Source organism: Hemitrygon akajei, unplaced genomic scaffold (genome assembly GCF_048418815.1).
Source record: "Hemitrygon akajei unplaced genomic scaffold, sHemAka1.3 Scf000039, whole genome shotgun sequence".
Classification (NCBI taxonomy): Eukaryota; Metazoa; Chordata; class Chondrichthyes; order Myliobatiformes; family Dasyatidae; genus Hemitrygon; species Hemitrygon akajei.
Genome location: NW_027331925.1, coordinates 1,276,969 through 1,299,913, shown reverse-complemented (window position 1 = coordinate 1,299,913; position 22,945 = coordinate 1,276,969). Strand labels below are relative to the sequence as shown.

Genomic DNA, 22,945 nt, shown 5'->3' with positions numbered 1-22,945 from the left:
TATTGAATCTGTGGAATGTGCCGGAGGCCAAGTACGAGGGTATTTTTGAAGTGGAAATTGATAGGTTCCTGATTGGTTAAGACATCAAAGGATATGTTGAGAAAGCAGGAACATGGTGTCGAGCGGAATCCGGGTCGGCCAAGCTGAAATGGTGGAGCAGACTGGATGGGCTGAATGGCCTAATCCTGCTCCTATATCTTATGGACAGAGTCTCCTGCTGGCCACCGATTGTAATTCCCTTTCCCTTTCTCACTCCAACATGCCTGTCCATGCCCTCCCCACTGCCTCTATGACACAACTCCCCGGTTGGAGGAGTAACACCACGTACTCGGCCTCCACCGCATTCCACAGATTCATTACTCTCCAGCTAAAGTATTCCTCCTTAACTCTGCTCTGAGTGGTCGTCTGGCTGCCGAGACTCTAACATGATGGCATGAACACTGATTGCCCCAGGTTCCGGTATTTATCCCCCCTCCCCTTTCTCCCATTCCCCATTCTGGCTCCACTCTCACCTCCTCTTTTCTCCTCACATCCTTTCCTCGGGTAGTCCTCCTCCTTACCGTTCCCCCATGGTCCACACTCCTCTCCCATCAGATTCCTTCTTCAGCCATTTATCTCTTCTCCCTGTCACTCCCAGCTTCATACTTCATGTCCCTTCCCCCACCTACTCACCTTTCCCCTCACCTATCACCTGCCCGCTTGTTCCCCTTCCCCTCTCACGCCATTATTATTCTCCCTTCTGCTCCCTTCCTTTCCATTGCGCACGAAGGGTCTCAGCCTAATCCGTCAACTCATTATTCATCACCACAGATGCTGCCTGATCTGCTGAGTTCCTCCAGGATTTTGTTTTTATTACGCTGTTATAAAAATCGCAAAGATCAATGTGCCCAGCGCAGATCCCTGCAGAACACCACATGTCACTGACCTCCAGGCAGAATCCCTTCTATCTGAACCACCCTCTACCTTCCATGGAGAAGACAATTCCGTATCCACACATTCCAGAGCGGATCCCTGCAGAACACAACATGTCACTGACCTCCAGGCAGAATCCCCTCTATCTGAACCACCCTCTACCTTCAATGGAGAAGACAATTCTGTATTCACATATACCATGCCTCCTGACTCCCTGAATGAGCTTACCATGAGGAACTGATGCCTTGCCAATATCCATATACACCACATCAACTGCTCTAACTTCATCAATACACTTTGTCACACCCTCAAGGAATTCAATACGACGTTTACAAAGATGTTACTGACACCAGAAGCTCTTGGTTATAGGGAAAAATTGAATGGGTTAATTTCAGTTCGAAGAAGGAGAGGTGATTTGATAGGTGTGTATAGCTTATGAGGGTATAGATAGGGTGGCTAATATTTTCCAGTTAGCTTGGGCGAACTACATGTGGAGATGATCGGTTAAGGGCGAAAGGTGAAAATTTTAAGGGAACATCCTCACTGAGAGTGTGGTGGGTGTGGAACGAGCTGCCAGCAGAAGTTCAACATTGACGAGAGTTTTGGATGACTACATGTGTGGGAGAGTTCAGTACAGATCGGTGGGAGCAGGCAGAGTAATAGCTCGGCAAGGTCTGGACGGGCTAAATGGCCTGGTCTGTGCTGGAGTGTTTAAATAAAAAATGCTAACGTGAAGGGAAACTGCTGGCAAGGTCGAGAATTAGAGACATGGATTGGAGCAGTGACGACACCCAAGTTTCAGGAACTTCACTGATGATATTATACTGTGTATCACTTGTTGTCATAGAGAACTGGCTTTGCTATTAGACCTGGGCATCAGCATTTTATTCAGCCAACAGGACCTAGTCTGTTACTTCGTTAAGTCTTTCTGTAACCACTGACATTCTTGGTTGCTGGTGTCAAATTGCTGTTAGTGACAGGATTGTCATTGTGAGGTAAGTCTAGTGGCTGTAATGCGTCCGTCTTGTTGGATGCAATTGACCCAGATTTGTTCTTCAGCTGAGCATCCAATATCTGGTCCACGTGCCGTCTCCATATAGGGTCTCCAGCATCCACTGGTCCTCTCGGTAATCACCTGCTAGGACCTTTTCTCCAATTTTGAAGTTCCGTGCCGATCTGCTGGAAACCGGCTCAACTGCTCTTCCTCCATAGATCCGGTTTCAGGATGTCTCGGCAAGATCTCAGACTCCTGTTCATGAACATCATTGCAGGTGTTTGATTTGTCATCACATGGACTGAGTTCCAATGCACCAAAAAGAAAAAAGCTGTTCACCTTGTGTTTCAGAGAAATGTCCTCCTTGTCCATAGTTTTGTTCGAATGCTTGAAGGTTTGGATAAAACTTTCAACTAACCCATTCGTTTTTGTGTGGTGGTGAGCTGATTTGAAATATCTGATGCCATTTTCCTGCATGAATAGTCTAAACTCTTCTGACGTCTATTCTGGTCCATTGTCACACATAATTTGTTCAGCATCAGCAACTTGTGGAGAAGTCAGTTGTCAGAGTGGAGGAACAGCAGTGACTGATATGACCTTATGCCACTTCGAATGAGCATCCATAGCAGCCAGAAACACGGAATCCATGAAAAGCCCAGCAAAGTCAATATGCACATCCATCCACAATGAAGACGGCCATTCCCACAGGCGTAACGGTGCCGGTAGGGGTGCATTTTGAACTTCGTGGCATCCCATACAGCTTTTGCCCAAGTCTGCAATCTATCTCCTATTCCTGGCCAACACACGTAACTCCGGACGAGACTCTTCATCTTCACTGTATCCAGCTGTCTTTCGTGCAGAGTTTCTAACACCCTGGTGCACAGTTTAGAGGGAAACACGGCACGAGGCACATCAGCGTTCTTTGACTTACCAACAGTTGGTCTCATCTCACTGAGAGCGCTGGAAACATAGGGCTGCCTGTGAGCTGGCCATTCTCGCATGGTGATTTCATAAACTTCCCACAATGTTGGGTCATTGCTTGTTTCTCTTTCTGTTACTGAATGTGTTACTGGAGTTGATCCACCAATGAAGTCCCAAAACGTCGACTGCACTCTTTTCCATAGATGCTGCCTGGCCTGATGAGTTCCCCCAGCATTTTGTGTGTGTTGCTTGGACTTCCAGCATCTGCAGATTCTCTCGTTTTCCTTTAAAAAGGGAGCATGCCTTATGAAAAGGGAGCTTTGCATATGAGAATAGGGTTGAGTGAACACGGCTTTTCCTCCTTGGAGCGACAGAGGATGAGAGGTGACCTGATGGAGGTGTACAAGAGTGTTATGGCTGATGAACAGACCTGATGGACAATGGGGTGAAGAGTTAACCATCCCCCCCCCCCCGAGAAACACGAACTATTACTGTTGCTATGCTGACCATGAGAAAGAGAGATGGAAAAACAAGCAAGAACATCGGCGACAGGTAAGAGAGACGGGGAAATTGCTGATTAACTGTATTGTGACTCCTTTTTGAATTATTTACTGTTTCGCTGCAAGGACAATAGTTTGCTCATAAACATTCCTCAGCGGACTGAAGGAGTGGGCTTATTTGATGGACACAGTCATTCAGGAGTGATGGATTGCTGAGACCCCGTGAGTAGGGATAAAAGGCAGCTATGGAGAGACACCCTCCAGACACGCCAGTGGACACTGATTGAGTGTTGGAACCCAAAAGAAAGGTGGGGGCTTCGGAGACCGACCCAGGAGATCGGTCAGTAAAGCTCAGTGTTAAAACAGGGCCATTGGGGACTTGTGTGTGTGTGTCCACTCATGCCAGAGTGACGAGTCCACCACAGAAGAACGGTCTAGCAGAAGGACTGAGAGGTCATAACTGAATGACCACACCGATACAACGGATTAAGAAAGCAAAGGAAGGTTTGCCTGACTGTAGCTGTTACATCTCGCTCGCTCGCTCTCTACAACAACCATAATTACATCAGCACTCGTGAACCGAACTGAACTTTATACTTTTCTATGACAGTTTATTTACCCCTAGACATCGATAGAGCTTGTTTATTATTGATTATTATTATTCCTACACTTTTAGGTTTGTTACTGCTAACTTGTTTTATATGTATATTTGCATTATTGATATGGTCTTTGCTTATTTTTATTAATAAATACCTTTAGTTTGTTACCACCAGACTCCAACGAATTCTTCTTTCTCTGCTGGTTAGACACCCAGTTACGGGGTAGGTAACAAGATAATGAGAATCATTGATCGTGGGGTTGAGGCTTTTTCCCCAGGGCTGAAATGGCTAGCACGAGAGGGCATAGTTTTAAGCTGCTTGGAAGTAGGTACAGAGGAGATGTCAGTTGTAAATTTGTTTACGCAGATTGTGGTGAATGCTTAGAATGGGCTGCCGGCGGCAGTGGTGGAGGCGGAAACAATAGGGTATTTTAAGAGACTCCTGGATGGGTATATGTAGCTTAGAAAAATAGAGCGCTATGGGTAAGCCTAGTTTGTTCTAAGGTAGGGACATGTTCGGAACAGCTTTGTGGGCCGAAGCGCTTGCATGGAGCTTTAGGTTTTCTGTGTTTCTATGTTACATACCTCGAGCAGACTATGCAAACAGTCGGTATCCTAGCAACAGTCAGGACTTGCAGCCGAAGCAGACAAACAGGTTTGGTAAAACAATGCCGAGGACTGTTGGGGGTTGGGCAGAACACTCCAGGAGGGGGAGGCACAGAATCCCAACTTTAAACGGAGCCCACCTGAGGGGGGTTGGGCAGAACACTCCGGGAGGGGGAGGCACAGAATCCCAACTTTAAACGGAGCCCATCTGAGGGCGGACAGCAGATTCCGCTGAGAAAGCCTCAGGACAGGGCGAAACAGTGCAGTCTCTCCCAGTCCATCAGTAATAACCCCACCAGCTGAACGTACAGGTAACTTCAAACATTAAAATGAGGTTAATGAGGAGAAAGATCCCAATAAAGACACTTGGGGGACCTGGATAATGAAGACGTGGGCCATCTCAAAGTTGGGATAGATAGATAGATAGATACTTTATTCATCTCCATGGGGAAATTCAACTTTTTTTCCAATGTCCCATACACTTGTTGTAGCAAAACTAATTACATACAATACTCAACTCAGTAAAAAATATGATATGCATCTAAATCACCATCTCAAAAAGCATTAATAATAGCTTTTAAAAAGTTCTTAAGTCCTGGCGGTAGAATTGTAAAGCCTAATGGCATTGGGGAGTATTGACCTCTTCATCCTGTCTGAGGAGCATTGCATCAATAGTAACCTGTCGCTGAAACTGCTTCTCTGTCTCTGGATGGTGCTATGTAGAGGATGTTCAGAGTTATCCATAATTGACCGTAGCCTACTCAGCTACCGATGTTAAACTCTCCAGTACTTTGCCCACGACAGAGCCCGCCTTCCTTACCAGCTTATTAAGACGTGAGGCGTCCCTCTTCTTAATGCTTCCTCCCCAACACGCCACCACAAAGAAGAGGGCGCTCTCCACAACTGACCTATAAAACATCTTCAGTGAAGGGATTCGGTGTATCTACGAGGAGGTTGACAAACCTAGAGGGATATTCTCCCTGCTGCCCACATCATCACATCCTTACAATGAAGCCGGTCGGGTGTTTAAGAATGCGTATGGAGTGCTGGACTTCATTAGTCGAAACATTAATCTCAAGGGCCATGTTGAGCTCTCGAAAAGTCTAGTTAGACGACACTGAGAGTTTTGTGTCATTTCTGGTCTCCTCCTGATAGGAAAGTCGTGGAGGTTTTAGAGAGGGAGAGTAGGAAATTTGCCCAGGGCATTGTTTTGTTTCAGCCAGTATGTGGGTGTACGGCTGAATCACGGCAAACTGGAACTTGAACTTGAAACGGTTGGGGAAAGGCTGTAAACATCCCTCACCGTAGAGGAGCCAGTTCTACATTAACCCTCCATCTCCCTCGGCAGATTCCAACACTTCTGAATGTGAGGACGTTGGAGGATTCCCTCAAAGCAGCTGCACAAGTTGATAGACTGAAAGGCCATGATAGAAAGGATCACAATGGGAACATTAGGCCCATCGAGTCTGCCTGCCGTCCCACCATGACTGATTTCTCCTTCTGTGCACATTCTGTTTGATTTCTGATCCTCAGGGTTCTTCCGGGGCCGTGTCCGTATAGTGACGCAGTGGGCAGAAGCTTCTGGAATGATGAGCTCGATTGTTGTTACCTGTGAGACAGGCCACACTCAGTGGGGAGGACTGATCATCAGAAGACACACTCCCATCGTGATGTAGGAACCACGAGTCATATTTAAATGACAGAAACACAAATTTTAAACAAATAAAAATAGCCGAATCACACCGAATCGTTGGTCACTGATTCCTACCCGCTTTACCCTGGCCAAAGCAGCGTGAGGGAGAGAAATGCGGGACACACCGTTAAAGAGTCGCTTCTGACCGTGAACATAGAATTATAGAACCAAAAACAGGCCACTCATCCCACCTATCAGACGCCAAACTACGGTGCTGCCTCGACCCATCGACCGGATGCGTCGCTCCCCAAATCCCAGCCCTCATTACCTGTGCAGATCACTCTGAAATGTGGAAACCGAAGCCGCATTCACCACTTGCGCTGGCAGCCCGTTCCACACTCTCATCCCCTGAGTGAATGTTCCCACCTCACCTTCCCCTTCGGCATTTCAATGAATAAACATTTGACATAGCTTCTCACATTTTTGCAAGAGCGACAAGCCCCATTTATTGGGCACCAGGACACACCATCTTTAATTACCCACAAAGTTTATTGAAGACTGCACCCAAACTAGACCATCACAATGTAGTTACAATCATGTTACAAAATAAACATAATTATCTATCTGTATACAAACAACATATACACATTTACACATCCCCATCACGAGAGACATTGAATATTCCACCGTGTATGTTCGGAAAAGCACCACAAAGCCAACCCGGGCATATCAAACGGGTTTAAAACACTTTATTAAATATAACGGGGAAGACATTGAAGTGCGTACAGACAGCTGAATGACAACAGAACGACAAGACAATATTTGCGTGTGTAAGGAGTGTGTTTATCGAGCGCTGCCCGTCACAAGCCGAATGGCCGAATCCTGCTCCTGTATCTTATGGTCTCCCATCGTCGTGGAGCCTCAAATGTGGCTGCACAAGTTCAGAGACTGAAGGGCGATGAGATAAAGGAGCAAAATTAGAACATTCGGCCCTTCCAGTCTGCCTGCCATCCCATCATGACTGATTTCTTCTCCTGTGGAAACTGTTTAATTTCTGATGCTTGGAGTTCTCCCGGGAGTTAAAAATAACTAGTGACCTTAATTTCAAAATTTCGGTTTATCTTAGAGTACAAACAAACATACAAATCCTCATCAAACTAAACAAAGAGCTGAGAACGATGGCAAGAAGTGTAAGGCAAAAAAGTCAGCGCTTCTGAAAAATCTATCCCTTCTATAATAAGATAACGGAACTTACTTTGATGACGATGGATTAATTAATTAAATTCTTCCCCTGCTTCCAGCCGGGTACAGGTGTCAACTTTAACCAATGTTTCCATTACAAACTCTGCCATCTTCATCGGGGATGATGCCTGGGCATGTCTATTCCAGTGGTATATATATTTCTGTCAGCCGCACCGATTAGACATGCCCAGGTGTCGTCCCTGACGAAGATGCAGAGTTTGGTATTGACATGTTGATTGAAATAGACACCTGTACCCGGTTGGAAGCCTGAGAAGAGTTTAAACGTCATCTACGCCGGGAAAGCACTGGGTCCTTTATTTTAAATTAATACGCTGCATAATTTCAGTAAATGTAGCACATGTGTAATGTGCTCATCCTTAAACAACGAAAAGTGAGAAAGGTGATATATCGGTACGGAGAAGCCACTGCACAGGATCAGAAAATGTTGCAGAAAGTTGTAAACTCAGCCAGCTCCTTCATGGGCACTGGACTCCACAGCATGCAGGACACATTCAAAAGATGATGCCACAAAAAGGTGACATCCATCATTAAGGACCCCGATCACCCAGGACATGCCTTCCTCTAATTGCTACCATCAAGGAGGATGTACAGGGTCCTGAAGAGCCACTCACTGTTTCAGGTACAGCTTTTTTTCCCTCTGCTATAAGATTTCTGAATGGACAATGAGCCCATGAACACTATCTCAGTATTTTCCCTCTCTTTTGCACTACTTTTAAAATATAATGTTGCACATACTTGTTGTAATTTATACTTTTTATTACTATGTACTGCAATGTACTGCTGTCACAAAACAACAAATTTCACACATATGTTGGTGATATTAAACCTGATTCTGATACACAAACACACACAGCTGGGCTCAGACATACAACACTCCCACATTCCTCCCTTTGTGACACCCTGCTTGCTCCTTGGCCCCCGGTATGAAGCTCAAACTGTTGCAACACCTGCCCTTTAAATTCATGGCTGAGGCTGTGTTGTGTCTGTTCACTGTTTGAGTTCGATATTAAATGAAGAGCATTGAATGGGAAGGAAGGTTTGGATACAAGAATAAAGATCTCCTCTGAAGGTATATAGGGTCCTGGTGAGAGCGTACAATGGAACATTATGCACAGGTCTAGTCTCCCTCCCAGAGTCAGCCTGTGGGATGAAGGGAATGAAGAGAAGGTTTCCCAGATTGATTTGGGGGGAGAGAAGGATGAGGAGGTGTCCTTAGAGAGATTATACGGACAGGGTAGCGGTAGGTATGATGTTTCCCGGCTGTGGTTTGGAACCAGGGATCCAGACTCAAAATCAGAGGTCAGCTCAGCAGGACAGAGATGAGGAGAAAGTTTCTCACCCAGAGTGCGGTAAATATTTTTGAATTTTCCCCACAAGGTTTCTGAATTGAAAAAGCAAATTTGGTGTCTCAGCGATGTTGGGAACTTTGCATGAAAGTGGCGCTGAGGTGAAAGGTCAGGCATGTTCCGAATGGCGATGCATCCTCCTGTTTCTTATTTTCTAAAGCACATGTTTGCCTTTGCAGTGAGAGCACCTCAGATCCATCAGCAGCCGCTGCAGTTATTTCATGTTCTTGTTATTTATTTCCCGAGAACTCAACGGGTCGGGCAGCAACTGCAGCGATCTGTGGGGGGAAGTGGACAATCGACATTTTGGGTTGAGACATTCCAGATGAAGGATCTCGACCAGGAAGGGCGACTGTGCATTTCTCACCACAATTCTTCCAGGATGATGTTTCTTACTGCAGGTTCCAGCATGTGCAGTCTCTTGGGCCTCTCTTTTCAGAACTTCTCCCTTTCAGTCCGGCCTCAGACTGAACCAGGCTCTTCTCTCCGGCTTCATTTCTGTTCGGCTTCTTCTTTAGCCCATCACGCCTACGGGTCACCAACAGCAGCTCGCCAGAGACCCCAATCCAGGGCCTGGGTTGGTGGGCCCTGTGGCTTCTTTTTTCACCACACGACTTCAATCGTCTTCCGGGGATGGTCCTTCTGATCCCGGGGATGGTCCTTCTGATCCCGGGGATGGTCCTTCTGAACCCAGGGATGGTCCTTCTGATCCCGGGGATGGTCCTTCTGAACCCAGGGATGGTCCTTCTGATCCCAGGGATGGTCCTTCTGATCCCGGGGATGGCCCTTCTGATCCCAGGGGACGGTCCTTCTGATCCCAGGGGACGGTCCTTCTGATCCCGGGGATGGTCCTTCTGATCCCAGGGATGGTCCTTCTGGTCCCAGGGATGAGGCCTTTGGAGATTCAGTTGACGTTTCTGTCGCACTGTTTTTTTTTCACAAGCCCAACCCTCTGTCCCGTCTGCCTGGATTTCTTCACCGATCCGGTTATACTGGAGTGTGGACACAACTTCTGTCGCTCTTGTATCACACGGTGTTGGGAAAGGGAGGAGAGAAACTTCTGCCCGGAATGTAGAGAGGTGATTGCTGACCGCACCCTCAGGGTGAATCGGGCCTTAGCAAATCTGGCTGAAAAAGCTCAAAATCTAAACCTGAACCCGAAAGGGAAGGAAAGTAAACGTCACTGCGAGGAACATGAGGAAGAACTGAAGCTGTTTTGTGAAACGGACAAGAAACTGGTCTGTGTGATCTGTAGAGATGCGCAGGAACACAGAGAGCACCGCTTCATGCCGATTAAAGAAGCTGTTAAAATCTACAAGGTAAAATCAACCTGAATTCGATACCGACCCCATGGTCAAGTTTATCTCCAAAGTCCGACCTACCGCAACACGAGCCTCTATATCCAACTTATCCTGACATCTTTCACCATCTCCAGCCGGATTCTACCACCAAACACATCTCTCCCTACACCCAGCCCACTCAGAATCGCTGTCTACGTCACTCCTTTATCCACTCGCTCCTCTCCCTCCTGGCACTGACACCTGCAAGCGGGACAAGTGCTACACCTGTCTCCTACCTGTCTCCTGCTGCTGTTATGTATTGAACCAGAGGTGATTAGGTAAAATAACCCTTAGGAGACAGTGCTCACAACATGACTGAGCTCAACTTGAAATCTGATAAGGAGAAAGTAAAGTCTGATGTTGTAGTATTTCACTGGAGTAAAGGAAATTACAGTGGTCTGAAAGAGGAGTTGGCCAAAGCAAACTGGAAGAAGATGCTGGCAATGATGACAACAGAGCAGAAATGGTGTCAGCTTCTGGGAAAATGAGGAATTGATCGATGTATTCCAAAAATAAATAAATACTCAAATGGCAAAATAGTATAACTGTGGCAGACAAGGGAAGACAAGCTATTGTAAAGGCAAACGAGAGGGGCTACAACAAATCAAAATTTAGTAGGAAGACAAAGGATTCAGAGGCTTTAAATACCTACAGAGAGGAACTAAAATAATCAGTGGGAGGGGAAGAATGAAATTTGAAACCAAGCTAGCAAACAATATCAAAGTAAATAGTAGAAGTTTTTTTTTCCAAGTAGGTAAATAAAATAAAAGAGATGAGAGTGGTAACAGGATCGCTAGAAAATGAGGCTGGATATACATTAACGGGGGACAAAGAGATGGCAGATGAGCTAAATGAGTACTTTGCACCAGTCTTCACCGTGCAAAACACTAGCACTGTGCCCGGTGTTGAAGGGTTCGAGGGAAGAGAAGTGAGCGCAGTTACTGTTACAAGGGAGAAGGTGCTCAAAAAGCTGAAAGCCCTAAAGGTACATAAGTCACCCGGACCAGATGAACTGCACCCTAGTGTTCTGAAAGAGGTAGCAATAGGCATTCTGGAGGCATTTGAAATGATCTTTCAAAAATCATTTGTCTCTGGCATCGTGTCAGAGGACCTGAAAATTTCAACTGTCGCTGCACTCTTTTAGTAAGGAGGAAGGCAGCAGAAAGGAAATTATAGACCACTTAGCTTCACCTCTGTGGTTTCGAAGATGTTGGAGTCAATTGTTAAGTATGCCCATATGGAATACTTCGTGACACAGGACAAGGTAGGACAAAGTCAGTATGGTTTCCTCAAGGGAAAATCTTGCCTGACAAACCTGTTGGAATTCCTTGAGGAGTTACAAGTAGTATAAAGGGGATGTAGTAGATCAGGGGTGTCAAACTCATTTTAGGTCACGGGCAAAATAGTGAGAATTCCTTCTCGAGCTGACTGAAGACTTGAAAATGATTCTGAAACTTACTTTCCAGCCGTGATATTTTGTCCTTATAGCTGTCCATGTTGTCATTGTTACCATGAGCGACACACACAGACTGCAAAGAGGGGAAATGAGCTGGGTTGCTCCGGGATAGTTGCATCTCCCACAGGCCTAATTTAATTTGAAAGGCACAAATGCTGTTGTAATATTCCATAACAAGTTTGTTTGGGCCTTGCATGTTAACATTAAGCACATTTAAGTGCTCTGTTATATCCACCAAAAATGCAAGTTCGTGAAGCCAGTCTGGGTCATCGAACTCTGCCACTGGCTTCCCTTTCTCATTGATGAACAGTCAAATTTCCGCACGTAATTGAAAGAAAATGTTTGAGCACCACACCTATGCTCAACCAGTAGACTTCAGTGTGGTAGGGTAGGCCGTGTCCAATATCACTTTTGGTGCCAAGAGTCGCGAAGGTCGTGTTTAACACCCCCCCACCCCCGTCGGCCGGTCCGCAAGAATATTCTCAATATTAAACCGGTCCACGGTACAAAACAGAGTGGGCACCCCTGGCACTTATGCATAATTTCTACTTCAGGTCTTTTCTGCCCCGGTGTGCATACGTGTGACTAATCAATTTGGAGTTGATCTCACCTTTTACTGAGGCCGAGGTAGTAGATGTTGGGCTTATAAAGGTTGGTGACCACTACCCTAGAAAATGACACTGGAGAGGAGAGATGTGACAAAGGACATGGCAGAGGTACTTATTCAATATTGTGTGTCAATCCTCACTGTGAATGATAACAGCTGTGCGTCAGAAATGTGAGAGTGTCAGGGGAGAGAAATGAGTGCTGTTGCTAATACTAAGGAGAGAGTGCGTGGGAAGATCGAAGGTCTGAAGGTCCTGGACCAGGTGGACCACACCCCAGTGTTCGGAAAGAGTTAGCTGAAGAGAATATGGGGGCATTAGTAAGGATTTTTCAAGAATCACTAGATCATTCAAGATGACTTGAAATTGCAAAGGTCACTTCACTCTTTAAGAAGGCAGAGCAGCTGGGGAAAGAAAATTATAGGTGAGTTAGTCTGGATGTGGTGTGCTTGGGAAGATGTTGGAGTCCAGTGTTAAGGACGAGCTTTCGGGTACATGGAGGCACATGATAAAATAGAGCAAAGACAGCATGCCTTCCCTTAGGGGGAAATCTTGCCTGACAAATCTGTTGGAATTCTTTGAGGAACACAAAGCCAAGATAGACAGAAGGATGATTTGGATGAGAGAATTGTTGCCTTTGTGGCCAAGCTTGCAGATGATATGAAGATAGGTGAAGGGGCAAGTAGTGCTGCAGAAGCTCAGAATCTGGGGAAGGGCAGAGACAGATCAGGAAATGGGCAAATAAGTGATAGATGGATTATCGGGTAGGGAAGTCGTGCATGCACTTTGGTAGAAGGAATAAAGGCATAGACAATTTTGTAAACAGGGAGAAAATTCAAAAATCAGAAGTGCAAAGGGACTTTGGTGTCCTTGTGCGGGATTCCCTCATGGTTAACTTGCAGTTTGTATCAGTTGTAAGATCGGCAAACTCAATGTTTTCTTTCATTTCGGGAGGATTAGAATACAAGAGCAAGGATGTAATGCTGAGGTTTTATAAGGCATTAGTCAGACCATATTTGCAGTATTGTCAGCAGTTATGGGTCCCTTATATCGGAAAAGATGTGCTGGCATTGGAGAGGGTCCAGGAGGTTCACAAGAATGATTCTGGAAATGAAACAGTTAACATATGAGACATATTTGTTATTTCTGGGCCTGTACTCACTGGAGTTTAGAAGAATGGCTGATTTATTATCCCCCTCAACCCTATTCTCCCACCTCCTCCCCATAACTTTTGAGACTCTGACTAATCAAGAAGTTTACCTATCAACTTGTGCTTTAAAGATCACACATGAGAAAATCTGCGGATGCTGGTAATCCAAGCTACACAGGTCCTGATGAAGGGTCTTGCCTGGTCTCCTGTCTGGAGAGAGTTGATGTCTGGAGGATGTGGGTGGGTCGAGGACCAGATGGCACAGCCTCCGACTGGAGGATGAAAATCTGCGGATGCTGGTAATCCAAGCTACACAGGTCCTGATGAAGGTCTTGCCTGGTCTCCTGTCTGGAGAGAGTTGATGTCTGGAGGATGTGGGTGGGTCGAGGACCAGATGGCACAGCCTCTGACTGGAGGATGCTCATTTAGAACAGAGATGAGGAGGAATTCCTTTCGCCAGAGAATAGTGAATTTGCAGCAGGTAGCTGCGGAGGACAAATAATTGAGTATATTTAAAGTAGATTAACACACACAAAATGCTGGAGGAACTCAGCAGGCCAGGAAGCATCTCTGGAAAAGAGTAGACAGTCGACGGCTTGGGCTGAAACCCTTCATCAGGACCTGTATTGCTTAAGGATCTGTGCATTTCCCTCCCGTGTCCTAGTGAGGGGTTGTGGGTGATTGGGTTGTGGGAAAGGGGACAAAGGAATACTCATCCCCCATCTTTGTTCCCCTCCAACTTCTCATTATGTCCACACACACAGTTCACCCACAGGCATTCCACCCCTCCCCCACCTGGTTCTGGTTCAATCACCCGTTCATCTCTCCCCTACTGGTTCCCATTATCACCTTCTTTACTATCTCGAACCTTCAACTTCCCACTTCACACTCAGTGAATGTGAACATTGAATGAAGGGCCTGTTCCTGTGCTGTAGTGTTCTATGTTCTCTGTTCCCTGTTTAGAAGAATGGGAGCAGATCTCAGGGAAACACAGAATTCTTTCAGGGATCAACAGGCAGGATACAGGGAGGATGTTTCTGAGGAGTCAAAGGTCAGGGGTCACTGTCCGTTTGGAATGATCAGCAAGGGGGTGCATACAGCATAGAAATGTTCCCTTTGACCCATCGCCTCTGTGCTGATCTATTTACCCATCTACATTCTTCCCATTGGCCGGCATTAGCTCAGTCTCCCTCTGTGTCTTGTCTATTGAAGTGTCTGTCCAAGTGTCTCTCAAACACAGAGGACTGGAGGCCTGTGACCTGCAGAGGTCGGTGCTGGGGCCGGGTTGCTTGTCATTCATATTAATGATTTATATGAGAATGTAGATGACACAGTTAGTAGGTTTGTGGGTGACACTAAAATTCATGGTATAGTACACTGGGCTCTTGATCAACTGTAGAGTCGGGTACAGTGACAATGTTTTAAAATACATCTTGCCAGGGACGTGGATAAGAAAGGTGGAAAGGAATAATGGGCAAATGGGACCAGCTCATTAAAGCAAGCTGGTCGGCACAAACAAGTTGGGCCAAAGAGCCTCTGTGACCTCCTGTTTAAATCCATTCACTCACCCCCTTCCCATCTTAATCCACCCCTTTCCTGCACTCGTTTCTGCTGTCTCTCTCCCCTATTCATTTCTGCTCTTGAGGGAAGATGTCGATCTGAAACGTAGACTGTCCATCTCTCTCCACACATGCTGCCTGACCCACTCGGTTCCTCCAGCATTTTGTGTCTGTTTGATCGGGAAATCTCTGCTCTCCGTCCAGCGGAAAGATATTGCACAGATATTAGTTGCCCACCCGCTTCCCTGGGAAAGGTTGCCTGTCGGCAACCCGACTGCGCCTGAGGCCCACGGGCTTTCCACTGGTCCTGGGGACGCTTTGCCCGAGTGTTCCCCCAATCTCTGGGGCAGCGCTGCCTGAGTCTCCCCACAATGCCCGGGGACTCTCTAATTCTCTGCTTCTCCCCCCAGTCTCTGTCACCCTGGATGTGGAAATGGCGAATCCGTGGATCGAGGTGTTTGAGGTTCGGAAGAGTGTGAGATGTACCCGGACCCGGAGAGAGCTCCCTGACACCGGGAAGAGATTCACAAATCGGGTTTGTGTGCTGGGATCGGAGGGATTCACATCGGGGAGACATTACTGGGAGGTGGAGGTGACGGGGAATCGGGACTGGGGTCTGGGAGTCGCTGCAGGGTCTGTGGAGAGGAAGAGAGGGGTCGGACTGAGTCCGGAGACCAGATTCTGGGTCATTGGGCGGTATTATGACGTGTTACTCCGGAATTATGACATGATGAAAGTTCGTACCTCTCCAGTGTCCCATCTGCTGCCGGTCCCATCCCCGGGAGGGTGGGAGTTTATTTCAGTTACGAGTTCGGGACAGTTTCATTTTACAACGCGGAGACCAAGTCCCATCTCCACAGCTTCACAGGGAAACTTTATCCTTACTTTGCGACTGGGGATGAAAACCAGTGGCTGAGAATCTGCTCCGGTTCCGCTCCGGGTCTGTAAATGGGTCGGGTCCCGGGACCGGCGTCAGGAGTAAGATCACTGTAAATGTAAATATGCGGAGAGTGAAATAATCATGAGATGAGAATTGTTGATCCATTAATTTTAACTCGTTCACCGCGTCCAACAACAGACTAGAATAGTGTCCTGAGCTCCCCCGGGTCCTAAAATCCACCCGTAATGAGACAGGTTAAATGGGACAAGTGGGGGCGGTGCTGACCAGAAAAGACAGTGAAGATTATTCATTAAGTTCATCTGCCATTTCTTTGTCCCCCATTACTACTTCACCAGCATCATTTTCCAGTGGTCCAGTATCAACTCTCATCTCCCTTTCACTCTTCATGTAACTGAAAACTAAACTTTTAGTATACTGATTTATATTATTGGCCAGTTTGCCCTCATATTTCGTCTTTACCATTCTTATGGCTTTTTTCATTGCTTTTTGTTGGATTTTAAGAGCATCCCAATAATCCAACATCCCACTCACCTTTGCTACCTTATATGCCATTTCCTTAGGCTTAACACAGTCCTTAACTTCCCTTGTCAGCGACAGATTCCTACCCCTGCCATTTGAGAACTTCTTCGGTGGGACATGTCTCTCCTGCTATTCCCACATCTGTCAGCCACCTCTGTTAAGCCATCATACCTAGAGTAACATCCCTATACAATTGGGACGTTACCATTATTATATGCTTTTGCCTGTTCAATACTGTGAATTAATTTAAAGTCAGTCCTATAACTTAATAAATTTTTTATCTGAAAACTACCAACCCCTCAAAGATTGTACTGAAGACCGCATTTAATTTTTTTCACCCATATCTGCTTCACACTGAAATAGTATGTGTTTAAAAGTTTCATAATGACAAAATGTACACGACAGTTATATGAAGCAAGGTTAGCAGAGCTGGGACTTTTCTCTTTGGAGCGTATAAGAATGAGAGGGGACTTCATAGAGGTCTACAAGAGTATGAGAGGCATAGATAGGGTGGATAGTCAGTACCTATTTCCCAGGGCACCAATAGCAAACACCAGAGGGCATAGGTACAAAATTAAGGGATGGAAGTTTAGGGGAGACTTCAGGGGTAAGTTTTTTTACACAGAGGGTTCTGAGTGCCTGGAATGACTTGCCAGGGTTGGTGGTGGAGGCTAAAACATTAGGGGTATTTAAGAACCTCTTGGACAGGCACATGGATGAAAGAAAATTAGAGGATTATGGGGTAGTGAGGGTTTAGTACTTTTTTTAAGGATTATATGGGTCGGCACAACATAGAGGGCTGAAGGGCCTGTTCTGTGCTGTAATGTTCTATGGTTCTATGGTCCTATGACACAGAATGAAGTTTTCTAATTAGATACAAGGCATAATTCAGCATAGTGTTGGCAAGTCTAAGTCGTGTCAATATCATTCCTTCCCTTCCTGTTTTAAGCCCTTCTTCCATAAACCCAACTTGTTTATGTATTCTGTAAAGGCATCAGTCCTTATGTCAATTTTCCTACAGATCTGGCCATAAGTCCTGAATTCTTAACCTTACCATCCCCTTAGCTTCTGATTTGCGAAGTGGAATGTCTATATCCACAGTTGAACTCCTAACAGGTTTTGTTGCTAAACAGTCAACCCCATCATTTCCCTCAACAGTGCGATGTGCAGGGCCCATAAGGTGCAGACATATGAACCGAACTTTGTATATGAAATAATGCTTGATGAGTTTTCAACAGTCAATCTGACCTACTGCCAGAATGTCCTGTTTTAAGGCTCATCGAAACCGAAAGAGAATCTGAACAAATTACAAGTTTGCAAAGACCAATTTCCTCCACACACTGTAACCCTAAAATCAAAGCAAAGAATTCTGCTCCATAGACCCACAAATGGCTGGTAAGTGATTTCTTTATCATTACCTGCAACTCAGGTGCACACAAAAAATGAAAACAGACACACCAACATTCCCAGTTAAATGATGTTTTAATCCATCTGTAAAAATGCTGACCGTATGATAATAACTTTCATTAATATACTCATGAACCAACAGACTCTCAGGCAGAACAGAATCCAGTTGTGTAACCTAAAATTAACTACAGTCATTGGAAAAAACAACAAAGTGTGGTTACCGAGAAAGCTACAGTGGAACATATTGTATCATCCAATACACCCATATTCCCAGCGTTATAAGAACCCAGCCACCCAAAACTAAAAGCATTCTTCTTGTGATGTTCCCAACCACCCTTTAGCACAGGATATTCAATCCAATTTGTTAACATCAACTTCCACCTCTGTCCCTGTAAGGGCAATTGTCCCATTTCAACCAGTAAAGCCGAAACAGGGGACGACCTGACTTAACCACAACACAATCTTAAAGCACAAAATGTATCACACCCAAACATCATAAAGTTGAAGAAGAAGGTGATCTATAAACCACAAACATAATCCAGAACAGATCCAATTAAACAAACGAGATTGGTCAACACATATTTTCATGTAACACCCCAGAATACTCACAGAGATAATGAAGAGTATTTAAAGTTTCTTTACATTTATCAATTATTTTCTGATCCGGTGCTTCCATGTCAGCTTTTATTATCCGTCCACATGCCTGGAAATCTTACCACTGACACCTTTTAAAGAGTTTGACCATATTATTTCCAATCAAGTGCAGGTCTGCTAATCCTGTTTGTAAAGCACATAATTTGTGTTTTTGCTACTGAAAGCTTAAATCCCATCTATTCACCGACTGTTCAACCTTACTAATTGTTAACACATCCTATATACAATAAAAGTGAAATTTCTACCTCTAATCCATAAACCTCCATCATTTGCATATAGGGATTTACAGAATGAAAAACCTATCTCAGAGAAAAATATTATTAATAACAATATAAAATAATAAATACTGCCTGTGGGATCCCAGTCTCTATCTCATAACAACCTGAATATAACTTTCCCACCCATACCTGATACAAAACGTTCAATTAAAACAACTCAGAGTTAGATAATAGCCCCTCCATCCTCATTTCCACAATTTCATAAAAATCCTTTCCTTCCATAAATACCATCTGCCTTTTGAATAATGAAAATACTGCTGTTACAACTGTTACGTAACCCCGTAATCAGGTAACTTACCAGCAAAGATAGATGGATCAGCTGAGTCGGATGCTACTATTTTCAAACGTTTTATTCGAAAAGGGCACAAGCGTATGGTTAATACAAAACATTCAGATCATATACATCGTCAAACTCAATCTAAAACACCGGTGTAACCATAATCAATCAGAAATAAGCTCTACAGTTGTCTAGGGGTTAATACTGAGTCCAATTGAAATATAAAGAGTCACTCAGAAGTTTGCAGGCTTTTCCCTTTTGGGAACCCCTGGGGTTTTCACGTTGTAGAGAGAAAGAGATGATTTGGAAAAGATAAACACTTGCCCGTCATCTTGGCAGAGCAAAATCCTTGGAATCAGGGGAGCAGACTTCCCCGTTGTTAGCTAAAAGCAGTCTTTCGTTGGTTCTAGCCACAGATTCAAAAGTTGGAATCTAACGCACGTGGCTTCCTTCAGAATGGCTTCCCGCTCCCACGGGAATCGGTACCGTGCTTCCTTCGTCTCCTGGGTGCGTCTGAGGGTTCCCCCCCCGCCCCCAGACACTCCTTTATACTTCTTCACGGGATCGCAGGTGTCAATCAAGTTGCAGGTAATGCGATCTCTCTCTCAACCAGCCCACTTTGCCCGAGGGCTTTTCAGGTGGTCTCCATGAGACAATAGTCAATGTCACCTTTATTCTGCTTCTTGGGAGAACGTGGTCTCTCTCTCTCTCTCCCATTTTTCTGCGTCCATTCAGCACGTCTCTTCCTCTTTTGGGTCAGTTGACCCCCCCTTGACTAGGGTTGTTGAGATTCTCACAAAGGAGGGGGCCGATGGCATAACACAACATCTATATTTAACTGTGCTTTCCTAATATCATCTTCCAAATATAAAAATGAATTCAATGTCATACTTGCCCATCCATACCTTTACAAGACGTACAAATAGAAACAATCAGAAAAAAATTGTACAATAGCCCTCTCAATTGCATTTCCAAATATTAATCAAAAGTCCATCCTTCAATAAATATTATTTGCCTTTTCAATAATAAAAATATTGCTATTACAACATCTTTATTTAACTGTACTTTCCTAATATGATCTTCCAAACCCAGACTGATTCCAATGTTATTTAATAGACAATAGACAATAGACAATAGGTGCAGAAGTAGACCATTCGGCCCTTCGAGCCTGCACGGCCATTTTGAGATCATGGCTGATCAATTCCTATCAATAACCGGTTCCTGCCTTGTCCCCATATCCCTTGATTCCCCTATCCATAAGACACCTATCTAGCTCCTTCTTGAAAGCATCCAGAGAATTGGCTTCCACTACCTTCCGAGGCAGTGCATTCCAGACCCCCACAACTCTCTGGGAGAAGAAGTTTTTCCTTAACTCTGTCCTAAATGACCTACCCCTTATTCTCAAATCATGCCCTCTGGTACTGGACTCTCCCAGCATCTGGAACATATTTCCTGCCTCTATCTTTTCCAATCCCTTAATAATCTTATATGTTTCAATCAGATCCCCTCTCAATCTCCTTAATTCCAGCATGTACAGCGTGTAAGGCAGAGATTGCTAGGTATCTGAGTAGCCAGGGTATCAAAGGTCATGGGGAGAAGGTGGGGGAGTGGGACTAAATGGGAGAATGGATCAGCTCATGATAAAATGGCGGAGCAGACTCGATGGGCCGAATGACCGACTTCCGCTCCTTTGTCTTATGGTCTTATTCTACCGTTCCAAATTCCCCTCTGATAAAATGTGAAATTACCTCTTTTATCGAAAATATAATTCAAATACTCGATTACCATACATTCCACAAGTTTACATAAATGAGACTTTAATGATATTGGCCTACAAGAAGGAGGATCAGACGGGGAGATCCAGGTTTTAGAATGGGAACTACTACAATCATTTTCCATGAGAAAAGTAGATGGCCAAACCTCCAAATACGATTCAGAAAGTTAATATTTTCACAAAAGGAAATTACACACATACCTGTTGAATCAAGATTTTCTACAAGTTCATGATACATTTTATTCCCATTCACAACACTATACTCTGCCCCTTTCCTTATAAAACTGACAACACCATGCCTCTACCAACTAACCTGTCAAGCCAAACGACAATATAATCCTGCACAGCAATAAAACTTAAAATGTGCAGGCTTCCTGAACAGATATAACATCGGAAGAATCTGACAAATCAGAAATAAACTGCTTAAAGTGTTGCCCATGTAAAATCAGGCTTCTTGCATTTCACTTCAATATTTCAATCCCATTACATATATTCACAAGTAGACTGGGATGCAGAAACCCCCACAAATCAGAGCTTCATTTACAGCTTCCCACATAACACCAGTTACACCAAGATACCTTTCTGCAGCTTTCACAATAATTTTAATTTCCTCAGTAGGATGAGATGTCTGATCAGTACAATTCACCACATCGGTTATAAACATCACAAACTTCATTTTATCCAGCAGTGAAGTATCTTTGGTGAGAGAACTGTGATGCCGGCATATATCCACTGACGTCACAGTCTGTTCTCTGAGTGGGATCACTTTATCCAGTTTACCTGCTCTGCTTGCTGTACTTGTCCTTGAACTGGCCCTTCTGCTCACTGTGTTGTTCTGAACCAGTTGAACTGGTCACTTCATGCCTTACTAAACCAATCCCTTCTACCTACACTAGGAACACATCCCTCCATTCTCCTCACATTCACGTGGTATCTAACAGCCTCTATCACATCTGCCTCCACCACTACCCGATATTCACTCCAGACACCCACCACTATGGGAATGAAAAACAAAACTTGAAACGCAAATCTCCTTTAAACATCCTGAGTCAGGTTTTTAACATCATTGTCTTTTCTAATTGTTTTTTTTTCCAACAGCAGCTATGCAGAGAAAAGATACAAAATGAACTAAATTACAAAATACTTAAATAGTGCAAAAAGGACCAATGAGGATGTGTTCCCCCTTTCTCCTGAAGTTCATGCCTACTGGCATTGGACATTTCCTCCTTAGAGAAAAAATCCCGGCTGTCCACTCTGTCTGTGCCTCTCACATTCCTGTAAACGTCTGTCAGACCTCCCTCAGCCTCTGCCACTCTGGAGAAAATTCCCCGAGATTGTCCAGTCTCACTTTATCCAGGCAGCATCCTGTTAAGCCTCTTCCACTCACCATCCAAAACCTCCGCATTATTCCTGCATTCGAATGCAATTCTCCAGATGTGATTAAACTAGAGATTTATACAACTGCAACATAACTGTCCGACAATGGAACCACTATCTGGGAGTTATGAACTCGGATTCCAAGATCTCCCTGTAGATCAACACAGTCCAATCTCGCCCCATGAATATAACAGCAAAGAGATAATGCTGAGGCTTTATAAGACACGAGTCAGGCCACACTTGTAGTATTGTCAACAGCGTTGGGCCCCATATCTCAGACAGGATGTATTGTCATTGGAGAGACTCCAGAGGAAGTTCAGAAAGATGTTTTCGGGAATGAAGGGTTTAAAATGAGGAGCACTTGGCAGCTTTGACCCTGTGCTCACTGGAACTCAGAAAAATGAGGGGCATCTCATTGAAACCTACCGAATGTTGAAAGGACTGGATAAGGTGGATGTGGAGAAGGTATTTCCTGTGGTGGGGCACAGCCACAAAGTTGAGGGGCCACCTTTTCAAACAGAGGTAAGCAGCTTATTTTTTTTATTAGCCAAGGTGTATTGGATCTGTGGAATGCTCTGCCACAGACTGCAGTGGAGCCACCTTTCCATCATGGCTGGCTCAATGGGCTGAATGGCCCAATTCTGTTCCTATGCCTTATGGCCTTATGAACACAAGCCCCCTCAATCATGATGAATCTCCTCTGCACTCTTCCAGCACAAAACATCCTTTGTACAGAATGCTAAGCGGAACTGAATGCAACTTTTCAAGAACGTTGTCAAGTCAGGCAGCATCTGTTGAGGGGAATAGAGTCGATGGTTGGGACAGAACCCCTCCCTTGCGGCACTAACACAGGCCCTTCGGCCCAACCTTTCCAT

The 22,945-nt window shown here is 44.9% G+C and overlaps 1 long non-coding RNA gene across 1 annotated transcript in view; it reads right to left on the bottom strand.

Annotated features, from left to right (window-relative positions):
• LOC140720279 (uncharacterized) overlaps positions 1–15,876 on the bottom strand; it is a 334,456-nt gene extending 318,580 nt beyond the window's left edge. The window contains exon 1 of the long non-coding RNA XR_012097150.1: positions 15,769–15,876. This is a non-coding gene — a long non-coding RNA (uncharacterized lncRNA). The remainder of the gene's footprint in view (positions 1–15,768) is intronic.
• Between the last annotated feature and the right edge of the window lie 7,069 nt (positions 15,877–22,945).